This window comes from Ambystoma mexicanum, chromosome 6p (assembly GCF_040938575.1).
Source record: "Ambystoma mexicanum isolate Mex_15411 chromosome 6p, UKY_AmexF1_1, whole genome shotgun sequence".
NCBI lineage: Eukaryota > Metazoa > Chordata > Amphibia > Caudata > Ambystomatidae > Ambystoma > Ambystoma mexicanum.
The window spans coordinates 1063274219-1063285811 of NC_090935.1; positions in this window are offsets into that span (position 1 = coordinate 1063274219).

Sequence of the window (11593 nt, forward strand, 5' to 3'; positions counted from 1 at the left end):
TGCTGACACTTTGGTGTTGTTTGCATGGGAATGGGGCACTGTGTGCCTGCCCCCGGTCGCCTGTGATGTTGTTTATGCCCCCAACCCCGCCGGTCACCTATGATGTTGTGTATGCCCCCTCCATTCACCTGTGATGTTGTGTATAACCCCCACCTCCCCATGGTCGCCTGTGATGTTTTATATGCCCCCCTGGTCGCCTGTGATGTTGTGTATGCCCTCCATGGTTGCTAGTGATGTTGTGTATGCCCCCATGTCCCCATGGTCGCCTGTGATGTTTTGTATGCCCCCCTGGTCACCTGTGATGTTGTGTATGCCCCCGGTCACCTGTGATGTTGTGTATTCCCACCCCATGGTCCCCTGTGATGTTGTGTATGCCCCCCATTGGTCAGATGTGATGTTGTGTATGCCCCCGCAACTCCCTATGGTCACCTGTGATGTTGTTTATGCCCCCCCGGTCACCTGTGATGTTGTGTATGCCCCCACCCCCCGTGGTTGCCTGTGATGTTGTGTATGCCCTCCAGGGTCCCTGTGATGCTGTGTATGCCCCCCAATGGTCGCCTGTGATGCTATGTTAGCACCCCCCCGGTCACCTGTGATGTTGTGTTTGCCCCCCCTGGTCACATGTGATGTCATGTATACCCCCCATGGTCGCCTGTGATGTTGTGTATGACCCCCTCCCGCCCCCCGGTCACCTGTGATGTTGTGTATGCACCCCAAACCCCATGGTCGCCTGTGATGTGTATGCCCCCGCCGGTCGCCTGTCATGTTATGTATGCCCCCCACATCCCCATAGTCACATGTGATGTTGTGTATGCCCCGCCCCCCGGTTGCCTGTAATGTTGTGTATGCCCCCAACCCCCCGACCCCTGGTTGCCTAATATGTTGTGTATGCCCCGCATGGTCACCTGTGATGTGTATGCCCCCCTTCTTGTTGTCCTCCCCCTCCCCTCTTCCCTCTCCTCCTAGCCACGGCCACCTAAATTGTCTTTCTGAATCTGTATGATGCTGCCCCCTGCAACATGGGCTAGGGAACATGTATGTTTTGACAACCACTTATGTAACTAAGTAAGCCTTCTGTGACAGCGCTGCGCTGGCCAAGGCCTGTTGTGCACTTTATATGCAAATGATATTGGAATTAATTATGGGACGGTTTATGTGACACACAGGAGATTGGATGTCTAATTTGGCATGGTGGTAGTGGCATAGTCCCTCATCTATGTGTTTCTTTTGGAAAGCCAAAAAGAAAATAGTGTTTGTTCTAAGGGATGCACACAATGTAGCACTTCCAAGGACACATTCTCAGGGTGGTTTGGTGGGCACAGATGATTGCCCCTTTGTCATAATTGAATGGCACCTGGAATGTGCCAGGGCTGTGTGCACTCTACAGGGGTTGGATTTTAGGTGACAAATTGTGCCACAAGCTGGGTATGGGCAGCCTCGCCATGTGCCCTTTTCCCTACCATGTGCAAGCGACGTGCATTTGGTTGGGGACGTGGGGGCACCACCATGTCCACCGGTACACTGCGCCGTGTTGAAACATTGTGCAGACACATTCTGCCACAATGATCCTGCACACTATTGGTTGTGCATATAGCAACTCACCACCAGAGTTGTCAAAGGAGCGGAAACGTGACTTGAGCACTCCAAATCTGCGCTCCACTATGTCCCAACTTGCAATATGGGCTGTGTTGTATCTTACCTGGGGTGGTGTGGCAGGGTTCCGTATTGGCGTCATCATGTAGGTGCTCAGAGTGTAGACACTGTCCACTGAAGAGGTTAAAATGTTTGTCATTGCTGTGTATTTATCTGTGTGTGACATGCATGCATGTGCACAGGCATTTATACTCACCAATGAGCCATGTGTTTCTATGCCTCCCAGCTTCCATGGCCTGGTGAAGGGCAGACATTCTGAATATGAAGCTATCATGGGTGGGCCCAGGATAGTTTGCACATGCAGAAGTAATGAGACCCTGGGCATCACATACAACCTGTACGTTGATGAATGCCAGTGCTTGCGATTGCGATAGATCTGCTCTGTGGCCGTAGGTGGATGTAGAACCACATGGGTGCAATCAATCACACCAAGCACTTTAGGGAAGTGCGCCAACCCATCAAAATCGTGGACCACTGCCTGCCTTTCTGCAGGTGTTCTGGGCATTTAGATGTGCCTGCGGACTGAGGGGCGTGCAGTCATGATTGCCAACACCTGGTGTAGGCAGCGTGACTGTGTGGGCTATGTAATGCCCCCAACTATGGCAGTTGTCTGCTGAAATGACCCAGTGGCCAAAAATGCAGAACATTGAGCACCATTTCCAAGGGGCTCAATGCTTGGGAGAACAGGGTGGGTGATGTAAGGACATCCGTCCACACCGTGACCAGGTCTAATATGATATGAGGTGGAATCCTATACCTGCCATAGACCTAGCCATCAGGCATCCTAAAAAGGTAGAAAAAAAGTGCCCTGGCCATCCTCCTCCTCCTGCGGTGTCTCATGATCACTGCTGCAAAAAATGGTACATTGATCGTAGCTGTATATGTGTGTTTTCTGTTCGCGTGCCCTTTTTATGCATTTGTTTTATTGCGGAGTGACGCGGATTGACGCTTATGCCAGCTTTCGTGTGACATACGTGTTGTTTCCAGATTTCCACAACTTTTTTTGTGCGACGGAGAGCCCTGTTCAATTCCATGAATATGGGTTGGGTTTTTAGCGCGAGTATGGACGTTTTGAAGATTTTACTTTGGTAAATCCCTCGTTACGTTCATATTTTTGTTTGTTTTTCCCCATTCCACGTGTTCCGCCCCCTTTTTAGGTGACTGCACAGAACCCAATGCCCCTTCCCTACGACTCTCACAGAAGGTGTTCGTGGTGTCACAGTGACATGTTGGACCAGCACGGATTCCTTGCAAGTCCCTGATAAGCCCTGTGCATTGTGTTCCATGAATACACAAACTGGGGCTTGCGTGCGATTTCGAGCGCATGTCCCCTATTTTCCATGCAAATCATTCCGTGATTTAGGGCCAATGTGTGTAGATATGCGGCAGGTACAAAAAAAGCTGTATACTATTTATTTGACCTTTGTTTAATAAAATGGTCTTTTTACATGATGTGGCAACAACAAATTCTATCAGCTTGGATGGTGATCCATCACCATATTGCTCTTTCACAAAACTGTGTCTAACAACCTATAATTCAGTCATAACAACTGAAGAAAATATACACGTAGACGATACGTTTGAAGGCAGAGGTTAAGTTGCTCTTTATCTTTTTTCTTAAATTTACTTAACACTTTTATTTTAACTTTCATGAAGGCCAAACTTCACTGGAAATGGATGTATAATTCCTGGAGAAAAAATACAATGTTTATACAAATAAAACTGTCAGTGCCCGAACAGCATCTGAAAAAGTCCGTGGACATTTGTTGGATGTACGCTATAGTATCAGGAAACGGGTTGGTGGGCAATGATGTGAGACCGATTTTGTTTTTTATTCTACTCCTTAGATGGGTAGTAAAATAGTCAGTGGGGAGTGGTTTCGATACTATTTCATTAGTTTCATTGGTTTATTTTCATTACTGTTGTTTTAATGTTTGTTCATGGCTGCTGAATAATACATTTTCATACATGGAATAGTCCATTTTTAATTAATTAATTTAACATTGTTATTGTCCTACATTGGACTATAATTGTGAATTCCATACAATGATACATTGAAATAGTTTTCTTATATTGATGTACAATACATTTGCAACTATGTCCTTTCCATTGAGGGTTTTAATGACATGGTGTACCTTCTTTTAATTAATAACATCACCAGTATTACCCCTAAGAAGATCAAAGCCCTTATATTTATTGATAGTTTTGTGTTGTGTTCTTGGCAGCCACTGAAGGAAGCCTGCTCAAACTAGTTTCAGGATGTTTGATTTCCACAAAGAGAGAACTGTTGGCATATTTCAGAAATGGTGTTGAGATGTTTGCACAAAACAAAAGAGGTGATGGCTGGATGGTTTGGAATCCATCCTAACCTCTGGCATTGCTCTGGGCAACCCCCCAGACTATCGCTCTTCACCTCCCAAACCATTACAAAAGGGGAAAGACCATATGCAAATCATGATTTGTCCCACCACAAAAGGGGCAGTCCAGTGTGAACTGCTTGGTCACATCCCTTTTGCACGCTTTCACAAGCATCCCCAAACATGTTTTGGCATTGTTGGGCCTCATCAGTGAAGAGCAGCTTGGGTCTAGAGGCCCAGCAGGCAAGGGGCCCATGTCTGGACATACCCGTCCCACTCAGGGTGACTTACACAAAAAGTAAGAGGTGATGGCTGGAAGTTTTGGATTGAATCCTAATCTCTGTCATTGCTCTGGGCAACCCTCCAGACCTTCGTTCTTTGCCTGGCAAGCATTACAAAAGGGGAAATACCATATGCAAATCAGGCTTCCAGGTATCACATTTTTGTTTTGCCATTGAGATGTTTGAACAATTTCCCCTTGGGTATAAGATCAAAGCCTTTGGCCTGGCAAAGCATAATGCTGAGGTTTGGACCTATAGAGATTGCAAAAGTGTGCAGACAAATGAAAATAACTGTATTGAATTTGTTTGCGGGTGCCCTGTTGATTGCATTGGCAACAGTACGCTATTGTACCTATTTTTCGCCCAAATGAATGCCCCTCTTATCAAGTGTATTTTGAGGGGCATGGTAGATTTGGTGTGGATGAAAATATACTATTCCCTTTTCTTAGTGTGCGAGTAAGCATACAACTGCTAGAAAGTTTAAGCAGAACAGACGGACTGTGCTGAGCCCACTATTTAAATATACAATATCTGTTCAATATCGAACCTTGCCTGAACAAATCAGTTCATTTGAAAGACCATCATTTATTGACAAAAGTACATTTTTATTTGATGTTTAGATTTTTACCAAACAATAATTGCCAAGTAAATTGCTTCCAGGTGCAGGAGCGCACATTGCCTTGTCACAGAAGGCCTGGAGAAAAGACCCATATAAAAGGAATAAAGCGTGTTTTCCTGTTTCCGTGATTCACTTCCTAGTTGTAAACCAGCAGGTCTCCTGGGAATGGAGATCCATAACTCTCCTCTAGCCTTGTGTCTACTATGCAGCATCTACACAATGTGTTGACCAGAGGAGCAAAGCAATCGATTAGGTTCATAAAGATGAAGTGTGGTTCCCAGATACTGTGGAACTAAGCCATTTTGGCAATACAAAGAGCAGAGCCTTTAAAATAATGCAGTCAGGCATTGTTATGATTAGTGAACAGATCAAATGTAGTTTCTCTATTTGATACCGAAGATAACCTTGGTTGCACCGTCATTCAGTACATTCTCCAGAGCTGACTATGGGATGACTGTGGAATGCCCCAGGCCCTTCATAAAGGGGTTGGTTGATGAAATCGAATCTTAATTCATGAGCAAAATGTGATGAAATGACTTCGCTCTTTCGGAGCTTAAGGGCGAATAGTGCCTAAAATGCCTACACAAACTTCACACCTCTACAAACCAACAGTGATCCCAAATAGAAAGTTAAAACAGGCACAGTCAAGATATGTACCCAGTGATGTGGGCAGAGGGATGGCTATACTCTCAGAAGTGATGTGAATGTGATCCAGTACCAACCCAGACAGCAAAGTACAACAATCCAAAATAGGTTCCATAAAGATATATCCTTTAATTACACACACCAATGTACAGATAACTATAAAAACACTATAAAACACCAGCTCTGTAAAAGAAGTGCAGAGAAATGCCAAATGTAATTGTGCAGAACTCTGGGTTTTCAGCAGGAAGGAAAAACAGGCAAGGAATGCAAAGGAAATTCAAAAGAGATATGTTTTTAGTGGATAATGGTGCAAAAGGAACTTTCCCAGCCTTTAGGGCCCCAAAAGGTGGACCAGTGGGACAGGGTCCATTTAAAGTACCTTATTCCAATGTTTGGTGGATCACCTACATCGAACCAGGATTTGTGCTGTACTGCAGTGCCGGTGGAGCCATATTTGGGTGTGGTGAGTTGTACTGGTCTAAGACAGTGAGCTGGTGTTTGGTCGGTTGAAAGCGGGAGCTTGGTACGGCTTGAGTGCAGCATTCGGGTTGTTCGGGTAGTTCAGTCGGCTCACCAGGTTCGGTTTGAGAGTCAAGTCAGTTTGAGACATTGGTAACTGGTGGTTCGAGTCAATGAGTCATGCGATGGTCCAGCTGTTTGAGTGGAAGTCCATTTGTTCGATGCAGTTACCTTGGTGATTCGATGCATGTTTCAAAGAGGCAGCAGTTCCAACAGCAACAGGTTGTTTGAGCTGAACGGGTGACATGCTCTACAGTGGCAAGCCAATTAGATAGATGCAAAGCAGCAGTGGTTTCGAACTTTGGTAGAGTACCAGAAACAGCACAAGTGGTTCCCTCGAGTACGGTGAACACAGTTCTAATGTGGTTCAACTGGTTTGATGTGGTAGACCACGGTTCCTGGCAAATCTGGCTATCCAGATGCTCTGAGACCAAAGCAGGGGCTCTAGGACAGTCTGAGTTCCTTCAGTTTCTGCTCTCCCAACCTAGGGAGGTTTGGTGCAGTGTGGCAGGTACCGGTCTGCAGAAAGAGTTACCCATAGTGTGTCCTTGGAGTGGGAATGGAGTAGAGCTTGCCTCTATATTGGTGTACTTATTTAACTCACTGGCTGATGCCTTTGGAATGATTTACTCTCACATAATAGGTCCAAATTAATTCTTCCTAAAGTCCTGAATGGACCAGAATCAAATCAAAGAAAGAGTGAGAGACCCCTTCTGTGCAGGGAAGAGACCACAGGTGATTGTACTAAAGGAAGCCTGCTTTTAGGGGCCAATCTCTGTCATTGTTACAAGTGGTCCTTGTATCATACCCAAAGTGTTTTGTGCTAAAGGAAGTGTAGGAGACAGGTAGGAAGGAGAGGTACAGAGAGAAACAAAATGATGGAATCTTTCCCCAAAGGTGTTAAACTCCCCCTGTATCCATTAACCATGCTCCTTCTCAGACCCATATTATCAAAGGCCCTTTGGTCTGCAAGACCCCCCAAACTAATACATTTTTGTAAAATGTGCCCTGTGACTCCTGTTTCCCAGGACAGCTCCTAGTGAAGGGCTGCCTTGCTGGAGAGAGGTATTACCCAACCTCAAAAATGACAAGAAAGGCAGCCCAGACTAGCAGTGGTCCTGCTGGAGGAGGCAGAGATATCCAGTCTGGGGAGAATACACATAGCGTGTCCATGACTGGTCTGACTCACAGTGTTGCCATGTATGATACAGATTAAGGTTGGCTTTAATCATTTTAATAATTATAAATTACCAGTCACCATACCTTAAACTCAGTTATGGCTTATGTTTCAATTTTGAACTGCCACCGGGAAGGTGATTTCTTAAAATCATGTAGTTTGGGAACAGATGGGCCTATTCTAAATGCAGCTCCTGTGCTTAAGTGACGTGTTGTCATGGTGTTACAGATCAGGATATTGATGCTGCACGGTGCAGGTATACACTATGTTTTTGGCATGAGTTGTCTGAAAAGGGGTCTGCTCAGCAAAGCACCTGTTCTGAGATAGAATGACCTGCATCATTATATTATTAATGCACTTTTTTTTAAGCCAGGGCTTCTTCGCCTTTGCTAGATGGCAGTCCTTCATATGATGCAACCAATATATGGTGGGGCTTCACAGGAATGAAAGGCAAATCATGTGGTTAGAGTTGCCATTTGAAAGAAAGTACAACATTCATTTGGGCATACAGGATGAGGTTACATTGTCAAAGGACCTCCGGATGTGTGACCTTATCTCCATAAAAGTAACAGAGGCCAAAACATACCTCAAGATCAGTTTGGCCCTGGACCTCAATGCAAATTATGATTTCCTGCAAGTAGGTCCTCCATTCAGATGCATTCCGTTTAGAGACACTATACCCTAACTTATCCCTATCACCTACAGACCATTTAATGTCCTGGAGAAACTCTTATTAGGGCGACAAACATGGAGATACATCTCAGTGTCAAATGGGTAGGAGTGATTTGGGACATATAAGGATCTAATGAGGCCCTGTAAAGGATAGAGATATATAGTCAACACTAGAGGAGACATAGATGATCCCTGTAGAACTCCATAATCTATACTAATAGGGGGAGAATTAAAAGACATCTTTTGAGTTCTTTGTTCATGGTTGGTAATGACTAGGCAAAATCATTCCAATGCTCTCTCATCTCCCCTAATGTTAATGGCCAGCATTTACAACAGAACATTATCCCCGGAGTCATTGTCAGCAGAGGCATATCACCCTCATTCCATAGGCTGTGATATTATCCCAAACAGCCTGTAGTGTAGTGGCTGGCCCAGATTCCTGTCTCTTTCAATGAAGTCCTGCAATTTGTGAACTTCTCCTTTTTCTAAAAAAAGTTGAAAGGCATGATAAACTAATTACATGGCAAACGTTATGGAAAATGATTGGATCTAAAGGAGTCCTCAAAAGCAATGCGAGAATGGTTAATTGTAGTGTTTTAGGACCAACCCCACTGGACAACGAGTGATTAGTGTACTGGTAAAGTCAGTAGCCAGTTTCAGAGTATTTACATCAGCTGCAAAGGCCGAGGTTACATATTCTGAGCTGAAAAATAGTCTTGTCGGGGGTCTGTATCAATTTCATCCTGAAAATATTGGATAACAGTAGAAAAGGGGAAATTAATGCTGTTTTACAAAGAAATCCCTGATTGGGACTTTCAATGTTTCTAATTCTGTTGTCCTTGGATCTGTGTGGCTAGAATTAAGTATATTTTACCAATCTCAAAATCTATGGAATAGTTAATTGAAATGGTGAATAACACTGGGGTAAGCTGATCACAGTGGCATAATGGGGATACTTTGAAATGGGATCTTGGTTCAGGCAAAGTGAGATCTGTTCAATTTGGAGAATGGTAACTTTATTTCTCCCACAAGTGTTGGTACATTCTCTGCATTCTTAGATACTTCTAATCTTTAAATCAGTTTTTCCAAACAACTGCTTTTTGAATATAATCGATTACCACATAATTTTTATGCTATTGAACTAACGTCTTCTTTTACTTTTATCTTTTCAGGAATTCTTTAGATTGTATGTTATTGATTACTCTTTTAGAAGTAGACCCGAAATATGGAAATGGGGATGATAATGTTGTAGACAATGATGAAGATGATGATGCCAGTATAATTGCAATTTTGGTTCAAACGTAATGTTGTTTTACACGCTCCAAATTAAAGGCCGCAATTTCACTTTCTTCTATTTCCTTTTCAATAGTTCAAATCCCACCTTGTTAATCGCCATCTGCTCATAAAAATAGCTTCCTCCAGATCACCAACTCTCCACTGTGATTTTCAATCTTTACATGGAACTGCTCAGAATCCTCCTGGCGCCACACACTATCCACATCCACCAAGGCACACATGCTACAAAGCTCCACCTCAAGATGTCCTTCATCAAAGACATCCACAGGCTCAAGTCCTGTATATATATTGATCCATACCTGAATGCCCAGTGCTTACCTGAAGAGCAACCGCTCCAAGATGGAATTCCTCCTTCTAATCAACAAAACCGAATACCCTGACATCCAGACCTGGCTCTGTGATGTGAACCTCGAAGGCATCCAAACCCAGCTGGCCACCTGAGCCAAGTCTATTCGGCTCATCTTTGATGGACATCTCAATCTCAAACAGCACATAGAATTGACGATGCAAACGGCTTTGCACCAACTTTCTATCCTGCAGATCAATCCAGACCTTCATCCCAGAAAACAACTTCAGATCTGCTGTTCAAGCCTTGGTCCTCTCCCACTTGGATTGTGGCAATGCCCATTTTGAAGGACTTCCAGTGACTATCCTCGCACCCCTGAGATGTGTCATGCATGCTATAGAATGAATCATCAAAGGACTCCACAAGTTCACCCACATCACAAAACCATATCAAACTCCACTAACTCCTCGTCCAATCAGGTACCATCTTCAAATCCTGCTACAACACCTAAAAGCTTGTTGCCTTGAGGTCTCCAAACTACCTAACTGAGGAACCCAGCATCTCCAGAGGCCTAGGATTCACCAGAATTAAGGACATGTGCAGACTTGATCTCGCCGGTGCAGGAAGGAAGAAATCAGAAGACATGCCTTCTCTGTCTATGCCCCAAGACCCTGGAATCTCCTCCCTGTCAGCATCAGACTCACCCTCCGCCCACGCTTTTATATTTCAATATTTCAAGTATGGAGCTCAATACCCTTGTCTTCAAGGAACGGCTCCTACCTACAACCTAGGTCCAAATGCTCTCCACTCCCCACCTTACCAGAGGCTGGGTGATCTGCTGCCCACTGATTGGTCCCCTGGCTGCTTGAAGATCCTGTGATGCCAAATGTTCCAACCCACCAGTACCTTGCTGTTACCACCCCGCTCCCTTGTATCTTTGCTTCCTTCATCATGTCCTTCCCCCTGAGATTTGTAAGGCACTCTGTTTCTTCTCGGAGCTAGGTCAGTGCCTACTTAATTTAATACAATAATAATAATAATAATAATAATAATAATAATAATAATAATAATATACATTTGTCCTGTTCTTTTGCCATTAAAGTGCATACTTCTTCAAAGAGTTATTTGTAAGTGGGGGTTCAGTAATCAATTAAAGTGTTATTGTCTTCATTTGAGCATCATATTTCTTCAAATTAGAGAGAGAGCAGTGGGAAGGCAAGACAAACTGTGACTGCACAGAAAAATACTTTCAAGCTATCATAATCCAGAACATGCTTCGTTATATAATACCATCTTGTTCCAAAATGTACAAAGAACACTGCAATATTTTGAGTGCAGGCTTAGAGTGTGACATGCAAACATGCCATGCCAACATGTGCCTATCCAAACCTATTTTACAATATCTGAACATATTTATTGTCCAGGATTTATAACTTGTATTCTTCTAAACTGTTTTGGGTGCTCATATTATTATTCAAATCCGTTTCGATAATATTAAGATTGACATAAATAACCATGTTAGCATTCCAAACATGTCTTCTCAGACTGATCGTACCCACAAAAACAAACCCACAGGAATTTCAGACCATTCTGGGTGGGTTTAGCCCAGGCAGTAATAAATTGGTGGGCTCCCAACATCTGCAATCCTATTTTAGAAAAACATCATCTTATTTCTGGACAGACAGTGACACAACTGAATATGAAAAAAATAGCAACTGAAGAAATAACCAGGACTAGTGGGAAGTGGCGAGCCTGAAGTGCAGTGCTCTCCGTGGGGAAGAGTTGTTTGTCCACTGCTGCACTTATTCTTGTCAATTGAACCACATACTAAAGTATTAAAAGATGTAACAACTGTTTATTAAATGTGTTTTAAGTTCTGGGGTTGACACATTAATCAGTAGCAAAACATAAATCGCGCACCGCGGAAGTACCCGAAAGTACTGTTTGCTGTCTCTGCTCGCTGTTCATTGTTCGAGTCCCTGCTGGTGCTACATTTCCCTCGTATTGCCGACGGCGCTGTCTTGGGAATTGATCATCCTCGGCTGCCGGAGGAACTATTTTACAGTAACACTTGTTTGTGTTTACTGC